Below are 18,677 nucleotides of genomic sequence, written 5' to 3'. Positions count from 1 at the left end.
TCCTTAAGCTCACAAACAATCCTCATGCTAGTGCCAATTACTAACATGTCATCAACATAAAGTAGAACTATAACAAATTCACCATTGGGAAGTTGTTTGAAATAAACACACAGATCAAATTTACAGTGTATACTTATGCCTAATCATGAAGCAATCAAATTTAAGTTACCATTTCCTTGGGGCTTACTTGAGCCCATACAAACTTCCCTTCAACCTACAATAAAGATGCTCTTGTCCCTATTGTGCAAATCCTTTAGGCTGCTCCATATGCAATCCTTTGAATCAACATCTCCATGTAACAACATAGTCTTAACATCAAGTTGTTCAAGCTCAAGGTCCCAAACAACTGAAAGACCAAAACTAATTGAATGGTTGTCATTTTCACAACTGGTGAAAATATCTCATCAAAATCTATTCCTTTCTATTGAGCATAACCTTTCACAACCAGCCTGACCCGATAATATTTCTTGCCTCCATCTTCTTCCTTCAATTTGTACACCCATTTGTTCTTCAATGCTTTACTATGATAGCTCTATCTAGGCCTTTGATAGCTCACGTCATAGTTGCTCCCTCTCGTCTCATCTGAGCTCTACCTCTATCCATGCTGAATCAAATAGATCCTCATGTTGTCCTACACTCCTATGAGGTCTATGCAAGATATGTGAAGATTGAGGAATACGTGATGAAGTGACGATGTTAGATAGTGTGTGTTGGATAAGATCTCACCATCCCTGGACGTTGAATGTAGAAGAGAGAACAAGATTATATAGACATTATCGCTTAAAAATTTAAATGATTAAATTAAAATAATAATGAACCTTTACCTGGGTCACCCTCCGGCCAGTGTGGGTCAAATGTGATAGGGGCCTATGCCATGGTTGTCTGTGGTTTGGAGCCACTCCCCTCTCCATGCTCATAGAGCCTTGGTACCTCGAGATGAAGGCCTGTTAAAGATGAGCGATGTAAGCTTGAGATTGGCCTCTCAAGGGTTGTCTCCTCCACATCCCCCACTACATCCTCTCTTCTATCCTCTATTGCTGGAGGATCTAGGGCTATGTTGTTAGGGTCTGTGGGATCGAGGACATCATCTTCCTCATCATCATCATCCTCATCATCCTCATCATCATCCTCATCCTCCTCATCATCATCCTCATCCTTATCGGCATCCTCCTCATCATCATCCTCATCCTTATCATCATCCTCCTCATCCTTCTGCTTGTCTGCATCATCATCTCCCTCTTGGCCTCCCTCCCCCTCGATGTCAGTTCCTCCTCTTGATCTCCCTCCTCATCTCTCTCATCTTGGTAATCCTAAGTATCCTCAGACACCTCATGATCATTGTTGTGAGAATCAACTTCTCTCATCCATTGGCCAAGATTCCCCCTCGGATAGTCTAATAGGAATATGGCTTTGGGGTAGTTCATGTCCCACCATGTGATATAGTTGTGTTTCACTCTGACATCATTATTGAATGGGACAATTATGTATGTATCCTCATCATTTGAATCTGTCAACTCTATCTCATTAGTGGTAGGCCTAGGGACTGCTCCTAGTCTCACAACAACTCGAGAGTAGGTCGATATGGTTAAAAGAATGCCCTTCTCTAAACCAAACTGGGCTGCATCACTCAATCAAAATAAAATGGGATGATGATGTAACTGTGGTGACCCTCTAGAAAGTGGTTCCTCTACATGAGGCGAAGCTATCTGTGCTGATCTGGCCAAGTGGCCATCTGCCAGTACGGCCTCCACACAATATAATATGATCTCAATCTATCAATGGTCACTCTCTAGTATAACAAATCACCCCTCTACCATGGTCTAATAAGTGGATAAGCATATGTCATAGGATCATTGACATCCAAATCCACCAGACACTATGTTGGTCTGGTACATGTAATGTTCTCGAACATCCAGACTTGTAGAAGGGTGCAAGTCATCAAACTCATTCCCTCCCCATATGCAAAATATCCCAAATCATGATAGAGGTGGGCTAGCATACTCCGTCCCCATGAGAATACAATTCACTACTCCTCCATCACACAGATGGCATATGTAAGGCCCTTGTGAATGTGACTACCTCATCCATTGGGGAATATGGTTATCCCCACTGTAGCTATCATCAATCTCCTCATAAGTGGAACTCTGCCAGTAGGATGAAGTAGACAACTAATGAGGATCTAACCCTTCATCTCTACATGCATGGGTCTACCAATGCAATACACTTGCTCTCTCCTCAAAGTTGTCAATGTGTGATCCATCTAATATCTAAATGTTTGTCCTCTGATAGGGAGTCTGAGAATGTAGTACACATCCTCCAATGTGACTATCATCTCTCCCACAGGAAAGACAAAGGTGGAAGTATCTGAATTCCATCTCTCCATCATGGCCATGAGCATTGTCAGATGAAACTTGATGGAGGGCATATTGCACACGCACCACATGCTCACTTCCTTAAGAAGTTGTCGATCCTCCAGTGACATTTGTGGAATATGACTCCTCAAATTTAGGTATGTGAGCCCGATAGTGTGCTCCCACATGTATGGTAATATCTGCAAAATCAAAAAATTATGAATTAGTAATCCATTCAAAATCTAAATTAATTAACTCATCACCTATCACTTGATCATGTGCATGCCTCTGGTCACCCTATCTAGGGACCAAAGAGCCATAGTAGGATTAGGGCACTCTAGGAGGACTAGGGTGCTCTAGTGGGACCATGGCACCCTGGGAGGACTAGGGCGCCCAACAAGGACCATGGCATCCTTGTTGGGGGCACATGTAGATTAGGGTTTCCTTCCTAGTCAAAAAGTCAACTCAACCAAACAAAAAGTCAACAAAAAGTCAACTTGCAATTAAGCAGACCTACCTCGTCAAGTGGGACATCCTCAATAACGACGCACCACAGAATCTCCATCCGAGTGGGAATCATGGGTTGATACTGGGGCATTTTTTGCTAAGTGGGCTCCTCTCCTACACTTTGAGATGAAAAGGTGAAAATGACAAAGGAATAGTATCATTGTCACTATTAACGTATAAATTCTTTTAAAAAACCCTAATTTTGTATTTTCACTTAATCATTCATATCTTGCCCTAGAGAAATTTGATTCTCGCACCACTGGTTGTGTTGGAATCGTGTATCAGTTCTCTTTCTTACCAAATGTTCCATGATGTCCTTCGATCTTGTATCGGGTTTCGTTGAGAGCATTTGTCATCACTTCTTTTTGCAATTCGTCATGGTAAAAATGATACCCTATTTCAACTCACTAATTAGCAACTTGAAATAGGGGGGCATATAGCTACCTACAAATTTCATCATTTCCTTAGTAAGCATTTAGGTGATTTTGCGATTTTTATTAACAATGCGGTTTTGTAAGATGCGGTTTCTAACAATGTACTACAAATACCATTGGGGGCTTCGTCCGACACCATATGGATATATCCTTTTTTCATAATTTTTAGTTTTCTATACTTTTCTCCCTCCCCCATCTCTCTCTCAGGAATTTGTGTCTTGCCCTCTCCCTCCCTACCTTTTGCTCTCACTGTCCCTCTCTCTAAGGTCCCTCCTCTCTCTCCTTCTAATGTCTCCTCTCTCTATTTGTTCTCATCTCTCTCTACCTCCCTCCTCTCTCCCTTTCTCATAATTTTATCTCACTCAAGTTATTGTCTCTCTTTTCCTTCCCTCTCACTTTATTTCTATCTATCTCTCTTTGGTCTCATGCTCTCTTACCATCCCTCCCTCCTCTCTCTAAGGTCTCCCTCTCTCTCTCTCTCTCTCTCTCTCTCTCTCTCTCTCTCTCTCTCTCTCTCTCTCTCTCTCTCTCTCTCTCTCTCTCTCTCTCTCTCTCATAATTTTCTCTCACTCAAGTTGTTGCCTCTCTTTCCCTCGCTTGAGCTCTCTCTATCTCTCAGGTCTCCCACTCTTACTTAGGTTGTATATCACATCCATCTCCCTCTCTTTCCCTCCCTAACTCCTCTCTCACTTGGGCTCTCTCTTTGGTCTCATTCTGCCTCACTCCCTTCCTCCCCTCTCTCACACCTCTCTCTCTATCCCTCTCACTCCCTCCCTCTGTCCTTATCCCTCCCTTTCTCATTCATTCTCTCTTGAGTCCATGTGTGTCTCTCTCTCTCTCTGTCTGTGGTCTAATTCTCCCTTGATCCCTTCCTCCCTCTCTCTCTGGTCTACCCCTCTCTCACACCTCTCTCTCTCTCTATCTCTCACTCCCTCCCTTTGTCCTTAGCGCTCTCTCTCTCTCTCTATCTCTCACTCCCTCCCTTTGTCCTTAGCTCTCTCTCTCTCTCTCTCTCTCTCTCTCTCTCTCTCTGTTTGTATGTCTCTCTCTTTCTAAATAACCCTCTAAGGTCTCCCCATTTCTTTAAATAACACCCTCTATCCTTTTTTTTCTCTCACTCTTAGTTCTCTCCCCTTATTTACCTACAAATAATCTCGTCTCTCTCTCTCTCTCTCTCTCTCTCTCTCTCTCTCTCTCTCTCTCATTCATTCTCACTTGGGCTCTCTCAATTCATTGTGTATTTTTCTTTATCTCTGTTTGTCTCTTTGTCTCTCACTGAGTTCTCCACCTCTCATTCCATCTCTCTCTAAGGTCTCCACCTCTTTCTCTCCCTCATCTCTCTCTCTCTCTCTCTCTCTCTCTCTCTCTCTCTCTCTCTCTCTCTCTCTCTCTCTCGGATTCTTAAAATACAAGGTGAACTCCAAAGATACTTAAAATAACAACACACAAATGTAATGACAAAATTACCTTTCAACACACATATATAAATAACACACACGGACAATCTTCGAGCATGGCAATGTTTTAAAGCATACACCACACAAAGGAAATATCAAAATTAACTCCTGTTATAAACACAATTCATATAAGATGAATTTCAAAGTGAATGCATACCATAGTTTAAACACACATTAAATAAACATGCAATATTTTTCAAACACATGGAGTTTCTTCAAACATGTCAAATATAAACATGTTTCACAAAAAAATACTTCAAACACACACAAAGTAAACACTTAAGTTCAACATTGTCAAAGTACAAACACACACAGTGAATCCCAAAGTTCAAACATACAACATAAGTGATTGTCAAAGTTAATGCATTCTTTGAACACAAAGTGAATGTCTAAGTATAAACAAAATATTATGGTTTTTAAACTTGAAACATATTTCACATTATGGTTTGTTTGTTTCAGACATAGTTTGTTTAAACACACACTTCACACATATACACAAACTTAGTTCAAACATACCAAACTAGAAACACAATTTGAAAAGGTTTCACAAAAAGTAAACATTTAAGTTAAAACATGTGAGAGTATAGGTACAAAAAATGTGAATGCCAAAGTTCAAACATACAACAAAAGTGATATTAGAAGTTAGTATATTCTTAATATAAGGTGAACATAAAAATTCAAACTTACACACAAATGTTAAAGTACAAATTCAACAAAATGGTTGTCAAAGTTAAATACATTTCACACAAGTTGTTTGTTTCACACATAATTTGTTCAAACATACTCCATATACAAAATAAATTTTAAAGTTAAAATATTGACATAAATAAATGAAAGTTCAAACACATTTCATGCATTTCATTTCACACATCTTTTTCAAACATACAATTCACTTATATCTTGTCTAAAAATGAAATTAAAAAAATGCAATAATAAAGTAAAATAAAAATTAACACAGAAACACTAGGCTGAAAAAAATGGCCATGACCAATGACCATTCCCTGCAGCCTTGAGGAGGGGGCCAATTCAACCCCTCCGAATTTTTATTTTTTTTAAATTAAACAACAAATCCATTACATATCAATGTACAAATAAGTTTACTGATTTCAACAATTAATTCAAAAGTGCAACAAAAAAAATTAAAATTTTCTTGCACTCACATGAGCTATTGCTGCAGAGAATTATTACACCATAGTCAGAGATTTTTAAAATTGAATTGATTGTTGCCTAAAAATTCAGAGTCACATAAAATGACAAATACAATGGTGAAGTAATGGAATGAAATCAAAAGCTTGAACTAATATGGTAATTGGTAATCCTGGGACATATGCCTATATTAGATGCGTAAGAAATTGGCTGACCTTGATGCAACAATTCTGCTGATTTCAACACCTGGTATTACTCTGATGCCATATTTAGGAGCAGCTTTCAAGCAGACGGTGCCCCTGCCATAGTGTCATGGTTTGTCAGTACTCAGGGCAAGCACTGACACATGTTCTATGCATGCTCTAAACCATTCAAAAGTTTATTCACGAATTAAATACTTTTGAAAAAAATTTGTCTTGTCTGTTTTTCATATATATGGCATATGGAACATCAACATAGAATTTGTAATCTTAAGGTAGGCCTCAACAATGAACCAATATTGCCCTGCAGTGACATACGCAGTCAAATATGTTACAAAACTCAAAATATGCACAAATATAAGTTGACTAAAAGAATATTAAATTCACTCAACCTCACGTCCCCACTACTTCACATCCTTTTGGCATTCTGTAGCTATTGAAACATATTGGCCTACTTTTGTGTCCACGCAATTTGTTTCAATTTACCTATACAACAAACAAAGAAGAGTCATTCCCAAATGCCTCAAATAAACAAAATCATATATTATATGATGTAAGCCATGAGATTGCCAGCATACGCATTATAAACTTCATAAAATGCTGCCAAACACAAATTTAATATTAAAAAAACTAATGAAATGATAATAGACATCATAAATTTAAAATTAAAAAATTAATGAAATGGTAACAAACGTCCTAGATTGTAGATCATCACTAGAGTATAGAGATGAGCTAGAATGTCTCAAATGCTCAACAGAATCTTGTGTTCTCGGATTGCAGACCAATTCTACAATCTTCTGAACATAAATTTAATATTAAAGAACTAATGAAATGGTAATAGAGATCCTAGGATCTTCTGAACATAGCAGGGCATAAGGCTTCGGAGCGGATGAGTTGAACATTGCACCCGGTGGCACTCTGGAGATGTCAACTGTGTGAATTCCTGGGTGATTTGTGGATATGGTCTGTCTGTGTGGATAATTAGTTGATTTCTACTAAGAAACAAAGGCACAGAAATGCAAGAGTTAAAAAGCAGGGGATGATTGGCTGATTTGAGTGAGATAAGATGGGGACGGGGCCAGATCTTCAGGGGATAATGTTTTGAAGCACATTTTTTGAAACCTCTATATTGTCTATTCCAGAAGAAGAACAAAGAGTACAGATATAAATATAAATACAAATACAATCTAGGCATAATCTGAAGAAATAATATCAGCCCAGGTGAAAACTGGGCGAGCAGAATGGCTAAAAGAGGATTTAGATTTTTGTTTCTAGAACAATAAAGTATAATTTGGAGAAATACCATAACTTCTAAAACTGAATGTTATAGGTTGTTGATCTTTAGGGGAAATAGATTTGATGAAAAGGGAGTAAAGACAGGACGTTGTTACCTCCATTGATTCACAGCTGAACTCTGCCAAAGGAATTGTTCTGCATGAATTGTTAGCAAGTACCACTGTCAAACTTTTCTCTAGCACCCCTATGTCTGAGTGAGAACCAAAATTATGAATATTAATACGGTAAGCATGGTTGGAAGACAGAAAAAAGATAAGTACCACTGTCAAACTTCTCTTTAGAACCCCTATGTCTGAGTGAGAACCAAAATGATGAATATTAATATGGTAAGCATGGTTGGAAGACATTGTTGAATGAACCATAATAGTGAACAAAGCTGCTATGAAGGTATGAGATGTGTCAAAACACTATAGGTAGAGGTGGTTTAGTGCATTTGATAGGGCCATTGACAGAGTATATCACAAAGTGGTAAATTAGACCACAAATAATGGCCATGTAGATGACAGTACTAAATAACAGTGTTACCTTTGTTATGCTGCATTGTCCTTGATGACAAAAAGGTTTTGGTGACTATATAGCTTTATCTCTATGAATAGTGGACAGGTGTAAGCAGATTAATTTTTGGTATTCATTGATAGTGAAACTTTTTGTGGAAGAGAAGAAGGTAGGTTCAGTGACCAGTGGTTCTTCAAATTCGCATTGTGGTATTTTTTGATTTAATAATCTACAGGTATGAATGTTTCAGATGGTAATATTTTATGGCTAATTTTGTGGGGATTTCTCGCAATTGTTTTAGCATCAAATTGTCAAATTGTTATTTTTGCAGTATGTTTTGTGAAACCGTGAGAGGTAAAAAGTAAAAAAAGAAGTGAAAGAAAAAAAGAAAGAAAGATAAAAGTGTTTTCTCTTGTCAAACCATGAAGGGTAAAAAGTAAAATGGAAGTGAAAGAAGAAAAAAAATAGAAAGATAAAAGTGTTTACTCTTCTATTTTTAAAAAAATGAAAAAGATGGTCCCGAGTATTTTTCCAGTTATCAAAAATGCAAAGATTAAAAATATCTTTCTTGCTACTATATTCTTCCAAAGAAATAATCACAAGTAATTTTTTTTGAAACAAAAATTGGGAAAAGGAAAGAAGTATTTCTAAAGAGATCCTATGCAGTACATTTATTTTGGTGATAAATTTTTATTAACTCCAACCTAAGTTAGGGTTTGGTAACCCTACTCAAGGATGAACACACAAAACAGTTTTATTCCGGTTGTGATTCAGTTCTATCAAACCCGTATTACAGTTTGGGAACCTGATTTTGGAGCGTGGTCAAGGAAGAAGTTTTGTTAGTTGGTTTTGCTTGATGAAGGATAGATCTCTTGAATATAACAGGGTGTAACAAAAAAAAAAAAAATAGAGATGGCGGTGATAGACCATCTTTTGTATTAATCTTGTTCAGTGATTGACAAGTTGAGAGTTGCATAATATGATGCACTTCTGAATTTATCAGTGCTCGTAATTGGAGATATTTTCTTGATATCATTTGTGACACAGGGGTCGGTGCTCCTTGAAGTTTGAGACTTCTAAATACAGTGTAAGGAGTGGGTGCTTCTTGAGATAATAAAATATTCTTTTATCGAGTGGTTTTTCTACCCCAAGAGGGTTTTCCACTCATGAAAATCTGTGTTGTGTGCTAATCCACTTTATGTGCTCCATTAGATGAATGCTCTGATACATTTATTTATGCTTCATTGTTGTTTTACAAAATTTTAATTCTTTATGCTGGTCACTTTGTTTTTTAATTAATTCTACCAGTCATAATTTGATGCTTTGACAAGTTCAATAAGAAACATATCAAGATTACTCAATTATATATATTGTTTAATCAGAAATGCATGCTTCGATACAAGTTAGGGTGTCATATGTGTGTTAAAAGAGTTTTCCAAAGTAAAAAAAAAATTAAAGAGAGTTAAATTGATTATTGACTCTGATTCACCCCCCCCTCTCAGAGTCAATCCACTTCCAACAAGTGGTATCAGAGCGTAGGGTCCCATCTTTTAGGTCTATCCTAGGGATTGTTCCTAGTCTTTTGGAAGTCTTGTCATGGCTTATTCACAAGAAGGTGCCTCTCTTTCAAGAGCTCCCCTCTTTGATGGCACAGATTATGTGTTTTGGAAGATCAGAATGGAAACGTACTTGATCTATGTTGATGTAAATGTGTGGAACATTGTTATCACAAAATATGTTGTTCCTAATGCTATTCCTTCAGATCCTGATGCTAAATCTCAGTATGAGTTAAATGCTAGAGCAAAACATGCTCTCTTGTGTGGTCTTACCAAGGATGTTTTTGTTAAAGTTATGCATTGTGCATCTGCTCATGAAATATGGAGCAAGCTTGAAACTATTTATCAAGGTGATGCAAAGGTCAAAGAATCTAAAATTCTCACACTCAAGAATCAGTTTGAGTCATTGAGAGTGAAAGAAGATGAGACTATTGCAAATTATTTTCTTAGAATTGATGAAGTTGTGAATTCAAGAAGGGGTCTTGGTGAAAATGTTGATGAAAAAGATGTTGTTAGAAAGGTTATTAGAACTTTACTTCCTAAATTTGAAACTAAGGTGTCAACTTTAGAAGAAAAGAAAAGCTTTTCAACTATGTCTCTTGACAGCCTACAAAGCATACTCACAGCCTATGAAATGAGGATAGGTAGTAATCCTTCTAGTTCTAAAGAAACTGCATTTAAAGTAGAAAAGAAGGACGAACTAGATAGTGAGTCTGAACTTTCAGATGCTATAGAAGCTTTGCTAGTTAGAAAGTTAAAAAAGAAGTATAAGGGAAAATTACCCTTCAAATGTTTTAATTGCGGCAAAGCTGGGCACTTTGCTGCTCAATGTCCCCTGAGTGATCAAAATAATGAAGAAGAAAAACCAGAAAAAGTATTCAAAATGAAAAAATGGAACTCTAAAAAGAAATTCAATCCTTTTCAGAAAAAGAAGAGTCTTTTTATTAAAGAAGATTCTGAAAATGATTCAGATGACTCACCTTGTGAAGGTGATGAAACCTTGTTTATGGCTGCAATAGAAACTTCCTCAAAGAAAGATTTAAATAACATATCAGTAGATCAATCTGATGATTTAGATCAAGGTGAAATTGATCTTGAAGGAGAGTTACTGTGTGCTCTCAAAGAAATCAAAAGGTTTAAGAAACTTGTAGCTTCTCATGAAAGTGAAAAACAGATTTTACAAATTGAATTAAAAGATTCAAAGCAAACAGTTGAGGATCTGAAAGTCTTACTTGCTGATAGTGAATTGAAAGTTAACATTTTGGAACAGCAAAGTAGTTCTTTACATAAGCAGATTGAGCAGTATGAAAGTACCTTGCATTTGAATGAAATCTTAAGCAAACAAAAACAATGCAAGAATTTGACAAGTATAGGTTTTGATAGTGTCGAATCATCAAAACAAATTACTAAAATTGCAAATAAAAAACAATTTCAGGCCTACAATAGAATGACTCCTTTTAGGTTTGGGTTCTTTCATGGTTACTGTTTTTACTGCAACAAGTTTGGCCATAAGGTTAACACTTGCAGATTTTTGCAACATAGAACTTCTATGTTTGGACATAATCAAGCCTCTAGTTTTCCAAATACTGTGAAGTGCATTAAGTGTAACTTCTTTGGACATACTTCTTCTCAATGCAAGTCAAAAGAAAAAATTCATAAGGTGTGGAAACCAAAGTTTGTCCCTAGTTCTGAACAGTCTATGATAGTGCAAACTGCATTTCTTTCAAGTAAAAAGTCATTGTGGGTGTTGGACAGTGGCTGTTCACACCATATGACAGGAGACAGAAATAAATTCCTTCATTTTGAAAACTTTGATGAAGGTTTTGTAAGATTTGGTGATAATTCAGGAGCCTTTGTCAGAGGTAAAGGCACATTACTGCTAAATGATGACACTCCTATTCATGATGTTTATTTTGTTGAAGGATTAAAACACAATTTGTTGAGTGTCAGTCAAATTTGTGACAGTGGTTATAATGTATCTTTTAGTTCTCAAGGTTGTGCTATCAAAAATAAATCTGGTAAAATTGTTGCTACTGGTTTGAGGACTATTGGGAATGTTTACAATTTACTTGACTCCACATATTATGAAAATAATGTAGGTATGTGTCTTATGGGTCAAGTAGAAGAAAACTGGTTATGGCACAAGCGCTTGGGACATGTAAACTTTGATAATCTAGTTCGAATCAGCAAGAACCAGAATGTCAGAGGTTTACCCATCTTGAGAAAACCATTAAATATTGTGTGCAAAGAGTGTTTGAAAGGTAAACAGACAAAAGTATCTTTTAAATCTAAAGAACACTCTTCTACTAGTCCTTTACAACTTGTTCATACAGATTTATGTGGTCCAACAAGGACACAATCCATCAATGGTGAAAAATACTTCATGCTCTTTGTGGATGATTATACAAGAATGGTATGGGTCACTTTTCTCAAACATAAATCTGAAGCATTTGACAGATTTAAAATTTTTAGGAAAATGGTTGAACGTGAAACTGATTTAAAACTTAAATGTTTAAGATCAGACAAGGGTGGTGAATTTACATCACAGGAATTTGTTGATTATTGTGAAAAACATGGCATTAAAAGATAGTATACTACTGCTCGAACACCTCAACAAAATGGGGTGGTTGAGAGGAAAAACAGAACAGTCAAAGAGATGGCTCGCACAATGCTTAATGAGGCAAATCTGCCAGACAGATATTGGAAAGAAGCTGTTCACACAGCTGTTTATATTCTGAATCGTGTGCAAATTAGGGTAAAATCTACTTTTACTCCTTATGAACTCTGGTATGGTAAAGTTGCTTCAATTAAGTATTTCAAGATTTTTGGGTGCAAGTGTTATATAAAAAGAGATGAAGAGAATCTAGGAAGCTTTGATGCTAAGACTGATGAGGGTATATTTCTTGGATATTCTACTCATAGCAAAGCTTATAGGTGTTTCAATAATAGATTGAACAAAATTGTTGAAACTGTTAATGTAAAATTTGATGAGCAATTCTTTCTAAGTGATGGTATGCAGGATGTTGAAGAGGATATACCAATAAGACTGGAACAAGTTTCTAAATCTGCTGAAGCAGAAATTACAAATGAGAAGAGTCCTCCATCAAGTCCTAAAGCAGAAAATCTTTTACATACACCCTCTAGAATAATTACTAAAAGACATCCTCAAAGTCAAATTATTGGTGAAATAGATGCAGGAATCTTGACTAGGAGAAGAGTAAGAATTGGTGAACAAGCTCAAATGGCTGAGCATTACTGTCTGGTAACTAATTTTGGACCTAAGTCTGTTTCTGAAGCTCTTTCTAATGATTGTTGGTTGAATGCAATGCAAGATGAAATCAATCAAATAGAAAAGAATAAAACCTGGGAACTAGTGCCTAGACCAGATGATAAAAATGTTATAGGGGATAAATGGATTTTCAGAAATAAACTTGATGAATCTGGTAAAGTTGTTAGGAATAAAGCACGCTTTGTGTGTAAAGGCTATGCACAGCAAGAAGGTGTAGATTTTGGTGAAACATTTGCACCTGTTGCTAGGCTAGAGTCAATACGAATATTTTTGGCATACTCCTGTTATAAAAATTTTAAAATTTATCAAATGGATGTTAAAATAGCATTCCTAAATGGTTATCTTGATGAAGAGGTATATATGGAACAGCCAGAAGGGTTTGTCTCTGCAGATAAACCTGATTATGTATACAGGTTGAAAAAGGCTCTATATGGTCTTAAACAAGCTCCAAGAGCTTGGTACTCCAGGTTAGATGCTCACCTTACAACAAATGGATTTACTAGAGGTGGAGTTGACAGTAACTTATATGTCAAAGTTGAAGGTAATGATATTTTACTTGTTGAGGTCTATGTGGATGATATCATTTTTGGCTGCAATAATGATTCTTTATCCAAAAAAATTTCAAAACTCATGGAATCTGAATTTGAAATGTCCATGTTGGGTGAATTAACCTTCTTTCTTGGTCTTCAAGTAATGCAGCTTGAACAAGGCATTTTTTTTTCACAAACCAAATATGCAAAAGAAATGCTAAAGAAGTTTAATATGATAGATTGCAAACCTGTTAGTACTCCAATGGAGACTAGCTGTAAATTAACCAAGGCAGATGACTCACCTGAAGTCAATCAATCTGAGTACAGATCAATGATAGGCAGCTTACTTTATTTAACTACATCTAGGCCTGATTTAATGTGTGCAGTCTGTTTGGTTTCACAATTTCAATCTGCCCCTAAACAATCTCATTTGATAGCTGTGAAAAGAATTTTAAAGTACATTCAAGGTACTTTAGACTATGGTTTATGGTATCCACGAAATAATGATTTTACTCTTGTTGGTTTTACGGATGCTGACTGGGCTGGCTGTTTAGATGATAGAAAAAGCACCAGTGGTGCAGCTTTCTTCCTAGGAGATCGTCTTGTTGCCTGGCATAGCAAAAAGCAAGAATGTGTCACTTTATCAACTACAGAATCTGAGTATATTGCCGCAACAACTTGTTGTACCCAATTAATCTGGATGTCTTATCAACTTGCTGATATGGGTATTACAGTAAACAAGCCAATTTCTATTTTTTGTGATAACACTAGTGCCATAAATCTTTCTAAAAATCCTATTATGCACTCACGCACTAAACATGTTGCAATAAAGTTACATTTTCTACGTGAACAGGTGTTAGCTAATGAATTTCAACTTTTATATGTGCCTTCCCAGGCACAAGTGGCTGACATTTTCACAAAGGCTATCTAAAGAAGTATTTGAACATTTCAGAGACAGGTTGGGAGTTATCTCTCAATCTATTCTTGCTTAATATCTTGCATTCTATGAGGGGGAGCATCACTCTCCCCAAGTTTTTCCCTTTGTCCTTGAGACAAAAAGGGGGAGAAGCCAGTTGTTCTTACAGGTTATTCTAAAGTTTCACAGTTGGAATTACAGGTTTCACAGATAGTTGGAATTACAGGTTGTTCGAAGGTTTCACAAATTAATTGGCAATTTACTCAAGTGGTATTTATGGTATCATGATGTTGTTTCTAGCAGTTAATGATGGTTCAGTTTTATGATGGTTCAGTTTTTGCCATCAAGGACAAAGGGGGAGTTTGTTACCTTTGTTATGCTGCATTGTCCTTGATGACAAAAAGGTTTTGGTGACTATATAGTTTTATCTCTATGAATAGTGGACAGGTGTAAGCAAATTAATTTTTGGTATTCATTGATAGTGAAACTTTTTGTGGAAGAGAAGAAGATAGGTTCAGTGACCAGTGGTTCTTCAAATTCGCATTGTGGTATTTTTTGATTTAATAATCTACAGGTATGAATGCTTCAGATGGTAATATTTTATGGCTAATTTTGTGGGGATTTCTCGCAATTGTTTTAGCATCAAATTGTCAAATTGTTATTTTTGCAGTATGTTTTGTGAAACCGTGAGGGGTAAAAAGTAAAAAAGGAAGTGAAAGAAAAAAAGAAAGAAAGATAAAAGTGTTTTCTCTTGTCAAACCATGAAGGGTAAAAAGTAAAATGGAAGTGAAAGAAGAAAAAAAATAGAAAGATAAAAGTGTTTATTCTTCTACTTTTAAAAAAATGAAAAAGATGGTCCCAAGTATTTTTCCAGTTATCAAAAATGCAAAGATTAAAAATATCTTTTTTGCTACTATATTCTTCCAAAGAAATAATCACGAGTAATTTTTTTTGAAACAAAAATTGGGAAAAGGAAAGAAGTATTTCTAAAGAGATCCTATGCAGTACATTTATTTTGGTGATAAATTTTTATTAACTCCAACCTAAGTTAGGGTTTGGTAACCCTACTCAAGGATGAACACACAAAACAGTTTTATTCCGGTTGTGATTCAGTTCTATAAAACCCGTATTACAGTTTGGGAACCTGATTTTGGAGCGTGGTCAAGGAAGAAGTTTTGTTAGTTGGTTTTGCTTGATGAAGGATAGATCTCTTGAATATAACAGGGTGTAACAAAAAAAAAAAAAATAGATATGGCGGTGATAGACCATTTTTTGTATTAATCTTGTTCAGTGATTGACAAGTTGAGAGTTGCATAATATGATGCACTTCTGAATTTATCAGTGCTCGTAATTGGAGATATTTTCTTGATATCATTTGTGACATAGGGGTCGGTGCTCCTTGAAGTTTGAGACTTCTAAATACAGTGTAAGGAGTGGGTGCTTCTTGAGATAATAAAATATTCTTTTATCGAGTGGTTTTTCTACCCCAAGAGGGTTTTCCACTCATGAAAATCTGTGTTGTGTGCTAATCCACTTTATGTGTTCCATTAGATGAATGCTCTGATACATTTATTTATGCTTCATTGTTGTTCTACAAAATTTTAATTCTTTATGCTGGTCACTTTGTTTTTTAATTAATTCTACCAGTCATAATTTGATGCTTTGACAAGTTCAATAAGAAGCATATCAAGATTACTCAATTATATATATTTTTTAATCAGAAATGCATGCTTCGATACAAGTTAGGGTGTCATATGTATGTTAAAAGAGTTTTCCAAAGTAAAAAAAAAATTAAAGAGAGTTAAATTGATTATTGACTCTGATTCACCCCCGCCTCTCAGAGTCAATCCACTTCCAACAAACAGTGCATAATAGTCCAAGCATCATAAAACTAGAAAAAGGGTTAGTGGAAAGAAAGTTAGAAATCAAAAGCAATCAGAATCCTAGATGGTGGTAGAGGTTCAAGATGGCGAGATAATTCGCAAATTAGAGATTGTAGGACGAGTACATAGAATTTTGACGTCGTTTGGGTCAAGAAGCCACAGATGACAGAGCACGCTTCGAGAGGATAAGAGTTCTATTACATTTGTTATTCACAGACCTTGCTAGGCATATAGTGGCAATCTAGAGACCTAACCATCATAAAGACAAATACACTTCACACATGATAGTAGCAAGACAATGTCTGTGAGTTCTTTCTTTAAATTCTATGGACTGTTAAGGGTGGATAGTTTTTATAATAATAGCAGACTGAACTTGACAGAGACCTGCTTCACTCACAGGTTAAAGCCAAATGTTCCATAAGGATTAGAAACCCATTGTGCTCCAATGAGGCGGAGGGACTTTTATTTCCATTTTACCAATTAAAAAAACCCTCTGTAATATTAATTCACCATTAAAATCCTAAATGGGCAATGGGTTCTCTGCTATACAAGTCATTCCCTGCTACATAAAGAAGATTATCATATTGGGAAAATAGCTAAGGGAAAAAAGAAAGAATTATAAAATTAGCTTACCAAGATATCCGAAGGCAATGATGTAATATACGTCTCCTCCTCTAAATGCACCTCGCTTTTAAATTATGGGGGACAATCTTCCACTGGGTGAATGGCATACATTGGACTTAAACCCCTTTCTTCTGATGTGCATAGTTCAACCGAATTTCCATGACAGTCAGAGCTCGCTGCATTTCGTTTTCTTACCATTAGGTGGGCATACATTGGACTTAAACCCCTGTCTTCTGTTGTGCATAGTTCAACTAAATTTCCATGCATTTCGTTTTCTTTCCATTAGGCGGGAGCCATTAATTGTCGGTGCAATTCTTGAAACATGTCGCATTAGGAGTAAATCTTTTGAACATAGCAGGGCATAGGGCATCGGCGCAGATGAGCTAAACTTTGCACCCGTTGGCACTCTGGAGGTGTTAATTGTGTGAATTCCTGGGCGATTTCCATGACAGTCAGAGCTCGCTGCATTTCGTTTTCTTACCATTAGGTGGGCATACATTGGACTTAAACCCGTCTTCTGTTGTGCATAGTTCAACTAAATTTCCATGCATTTCGTTTTCTTTCCATTAGGCGGGAGCCATTAATTGTCGGTGCAATTCTTGAAACATGTCGCATTAGGAGTAAATCTTTTGAACATAGCAGGGCATAGGGCATCGGCGCAGGTGAGCTAAACTTTGCACCCGTTGGCACTCTGGAGGTGTTAATTGTGTGAATTCCTGGGCGATTTCTACTAAGAGACCAAGGAACAGAAATGCAAAGTTGAAAAACTGGCGATAATTGCTTAAATGAGTGAGGTAAGATCTTGAGGGAATTATGTTGTGAAGCACATTGGAAATAGATTTGATAAAAAGGGAGTAAAGACTGAACTATCCTACGGTGAAATCCAACCGATTGAAGAGTCGATTGCACGGAGCACCGCCATTGGGAGGGGTGTGGAAGATGAGAAATCCAACCGAACGGGTCTGAGAATGCTATATATAATAGCTGAAAGAATGGAGCGTGTTTTTTCCTTTAACGGTACCATTTTTTTTTTCAAACTCCAATGGCTATGGAGAGGGTTTTTCTTCAACGGTAACATGCTTTTTTCAATTGCAATAGATCACCTACAAGCATGTTTTTTTCAAATGCAATAGCTCCGAGAGATACTTTTTTTTCAAATGCAATAGCCCCAAATGTAATAGAAAAGAAAAATACCTTCTTTTTTTTCAAAATTTAATTTTCAAATTATTCACTCATCAATTCAAATAAAATAATAATAATTTGAAAAACAATCTTAAACTAGTTAAATAAATTGTTTACAACATAATTTAGAAATAAGTATTTTTAAGAAAATTAATTAAGAAAGAAAGGCAATCAATCAAGTTTAAAGTTTTCATAATTTTTTTGAATTTAAAATTGAGCTGACAAATTAAGTCTAAATTTCAATAAAATTATAAATTGAGCTGATAAATTAAGATCTAAAGTAATATAACTATCCAATTGTCACAACAAAAAAAACTTAAATTAATATGATTTGTGCATATCTTATATAACATTAATATGATACTTTCTATGAAAAGAAGTCTTGGACATCACTATGGGTTGATTTGATTTAGCAAAAATTTCAGCATAAAAATGAGTTTTGTCATGGACACTATTTTCATTTAATGTAAAAAAAAAAATCATTTAATTCAATTACAAATGGCATTATGAACATGTAGCTCATCATTCTAATGTGTAATGACAAAGATCTGAAATTCTACACTCTTTTTTTGAAAATAGCATTCCATCACATTCATGATAACAATGATGTAACATATAATCTAGGGTAGCAATCAAGTAATTTTTAGTAAAGCAATTTCTCATAATTTGTGCATACTACATGTTGTCCATTATAACATAATTAGAACATACATAAGTACCAATGGAGGAGAATAATTAAACTAGAAACATACCTTTAAATACAATTTTGTAAGGTCCTATAGGCTCCTTTTCCTTAACTGGTCTTGGATCA

At 35.9% G+C, this 18,677-nt stretch overlaps 1 long non-coding RNA gene across 1 annotated transcript; it reads right to left on the bottom strand.

The window, feature by feature from the left end:
- Positions 1 to 5,711: 5,711 nt before the first annotated feature.
- LOC131874286 (uncharacterized) lies at positions 5,712 to 17,187 on the bottom strand. The gene is made up of 3 exons (XR_009371815.1): positions 16,694 to 17,187; positions 6,488 to 6,581; positions 5,712 to 6,399 (listed from the first exon to the last, which is right to left on the bottom strand). It is a non-coding gene; the product is annotated as an uncharacterized LOC131874286 (long non-coding RNA).
- Positions 17,188 to 18,677: the final 1,490 nt, after the last annotated feature.

This window comes from Cryptomeria japonica, chromosome 1 (assembly GCF_030272615.1).
Source record: "Cryptomeria japonica chromosome 1, Sugi_1.0, whole genome shotgun sequence".
Classification (NCBI taxonomy): Eukaryota; Viridiplantae; Streptophyta; class Pinopsida; order Cupressales; family Cupressaceae; genus Cryptomeria; species Cryptomeria japonica.
This window is presented reverse-complemented; position numbering and strand designations above follow the sequence as displayed.